This window comes from Dendrobium catenatum, unplaced genomic scaffold (genome assembly GCF_001605985.2).
Source record: "Dendrobium catenatum unplaced genomic scaffold, ASM160598v2 fragScaff_scaffold_712, whole genome shotgun sequence".
Lineage (NCBI taxonomy): Eukaryota > Viridiplantae > Streptophyta > Magnoliopsida > Asparagales > Orchidaceae > Dendrobium > Dendrobium catenatum.
The window spans coordinates 244,449-247,900 of record NW_021319174.1 but is presented as its reverse complement, the minus strand read 5'-3'; positions in this window follow the sequence as shown (position 1 = coordinate 247,900).

Below are 3,452 nucleotides of genomic sequence, written 5' to 3'. Positions count from 1 at the left end.
ATCTAATTATTGTCATCTGACTTTTAACATTCAACCTTATTATTATATTTCAATTGTCTGATTATGAATACCCAATTATGTAATTCCTACAATGAAAATATAATAATTATTCTCAATTGTATAATTTATGTCGTTTTCAATTATTAGCAAGAGTAGATTCTTCTATCTATAATTATATAGTTGACGATTGAAACTAAGTCAAGCCATATGATTTTCCCCGTTTTTGAATTTTTCATATAAAATTACAGTAACTCTTCAATTTTTATCTATGAATATTGGACATTTATACAAAAAGTAAAGTATTAAACACTCTACCACAAAGTTTTTAGTACATAACAGTTTAGCATTATATGTGAAATATATTCCCAACACACTACAAATATATATTTTTTGAAAGCCAAACAATCAATCTGTCGCGATCCAGCCCGCCGGAGACTCAAATTAATGAGACTAGAACATACGGTCAGACGGTTAGAACAGTTCATTCAATAATATAAATACTTAACAAACTAACATTCAGCATATAACTAAAGAGATAAGAAAATAAATTATCAATTTAAACATATACATAAACCAGTTTATATGCTACAACATATAATAATTACAATAAAAATAAAATAAAATTTTAATTACTAAAAATAATTATAATTACCCAATTTGATTTTTTTTTTTTTTTTTTTATGTAAATCATTCCAAATCATCAATCTTTGAAATAACCTTCCTTAATACAACACTTAATTTCCTCCAAGAACTTCTACAAACTTTCATTTCTCGTCTCAGCTCAATCATTTCAATTCTTCATTATTCCAAATAATATACAATTGCATCAATTATTGCTAATCAACTTTCTAAAAATAAATATAAAAAATATTGCATTAATTTGATATTGTTAAATACAGCATTAAACATATCAGACATCATCTTTATAATATTGAATGCTTCTAATTTGTCAAATCATAATTATAATTATAGCATCTATTGTTAAATTCTAATATAATTAAAATTTTTAATATTCTTAATTAAAAATTAATTACCTTAATAATTTTTTCATTTCTTCGCTGTCGAATCAAGACTTACATCAATTGAATTCTTCCTATCGGAAATCATATATTATTGCTTCAATTAGAGGAATGCAATGTATACATATTTTCTTATCTAAATTTAAACATAAATAATAATTTAGATCACTTACTATTTTCTTTGTCTTTGAAACTCGCTTTTCTTCCTTTCGATGAGACCTAATCTTTCGACAACCTCAATAATAGACAGAAGTCCTCCTTCAACCTTCTCCTCCACCCAATTTCTTTCTTCCTAACCCAAATTCTTTCTTTTCCTCTTGATCATAGCTTCCTCTCGATCACAGCCATTGTGCGTTCTTAATTTACACATGAGTGCATAAGAGTCTCGATTACTTGCCTATGATAGCTTCTGAAACCACACACACTCGAATCATAGTCGTCCACTCGGCCGATCGCTCAATCGGTTTCACCCACTCGCACTTTGGCTCGCTCCTGCACTCTCCATTCGCTCACACTCGCCCGTGCTTTAGTTAGGGGTCAGTTTGACTAAGCTGGACTAATCGGTTCTTACACAATCCCTCGGTCAAAATAAAACAAAACAAAAATCAATAGTAATGTTCACCGACAAGGCTCATTTAGATGGACCGTATACATATGATGGAGCAACTTAAAGTCTAAATCCTTCAACTCTTAGAGACTGGATAACAAAAGGCGCCATCACTTCTCAATGAGCTTTCCCACTATAAAATTGATAAAATTTTGGAAATGATTTATTAGATACCACTCATGCAATACCTCTTCATACTATAGCCCCCCTCCACTATAGTCTCATCAAGATCTCTCAAATACTACTAGTGTGACCCATCCTTTCCATGATGCTCAACCTATCTATAATCCTTCATAAACTATAGAAGACTTAAGTTAACATCACCTTATTAACAACCCTCATAATGATATTAAAGAGGAGTTGTAATGCCTTATTCAGAAGGAATTTCTTTTGAGAGGAAACAAATCAATATATAACACTCCATAGCATTTTAAGAGTCTTCACCTCTGACAAAAGTCATTCACCAAAATCCAATTCTAATGGGGCTTAAATTGTTTGTATGTAATCTATATAATGGAATTTCTAACTTTTATGAGCATATTAACTACTATAGTACCATCACATACATTCAACAATCTTTTAATACAATCTATTAAATCTTTTTCTCTAATTCTTAAAATATAGCTCACAAATGATTATATTCTCTCTAATAAAACTATTTATATTTTTATCATTCTAATTACTAATTAGAGTTCTGAAATCTAATTACTAATTAGAGTTCTTTTCAGAATATCAGCAATACCACTCTAGGATTCCAATATAAGAGAACTTCTAATAAGTACTTTTACATATTTTATAGTAGACCTGTCAATATTGGACCCGACCCGAAAACCCGATCCGAATCCGACCCGAAATTTTCGGGTTTGGGTTGAGGAGGTTTTCTAGGGTAGGTGCCTATTTTAGGTTAGTCAAAAATTAGTCACGCCGTCAAATGCCCTTTCAGAGGTGGCAGAGCGTATATATCCCGTTCCAAAAAAAATTGTGATTTATATTCATTAAACAAATATTTTAGCTGCAAACTATAAATAAATGGTTCAAATCATAATCAAGCTATAACATTTCTAAACTAAAATATAATTACAAGTTAATTAATTAAAAGTTATATAAACAGAATAAAATTAAAAGAAAGAAAGGAGGTTAATTTACCATAACAGCCAATGGAGAGCCATACATGAGCATACTGAGACCGGAACATATGACTCCAATCACCACAAGCCTCATATCCCCCTTCACAGCCAAGCGTGTGAGACCAATCACCACCCCGATACAGCCAATGTCTAATACAGCCACCAAAATACCAGCCTTTACCTGCCATTCATTTGAAGCTTAGATGAATGAACAGTCTCTCTCTCTCTCTCTCTAATTATTTGAGGCATTAGCTGTCATGTTGATATTATGAAGCTTTAATTGTTGACAAAGTTTTTGTGGGCTCCATGCTTCATAAATGATGCAACATTTTCACTTATGTATTATCATTCAATAGAATTAAATTATTAAATCATGTAATTATTAAAAATATATATATATTATGAATGCCTAAAGAATTTAATAAATTGTCAAATGATTTAGTTAAATTTATCTAATATTTTTTATTGAGAATTAATATATAACATGTTTAAACCAAAAAAAAGGTTTTATTTGAGACAACTTTAGACCACTATTTTTTTCTTGTTTTTAGGATATTTTTATACTAAAAATTAGATTTACAAAATAATAAGAAAGTCATCTCAAACGAATATACTGCTTCTTAAAGCAGCTTTCTAATAAAAAATTAAAAATTTTACATTAAAAAGTCATTTTATGAAGCAGAAAGAAAGCGATCATAA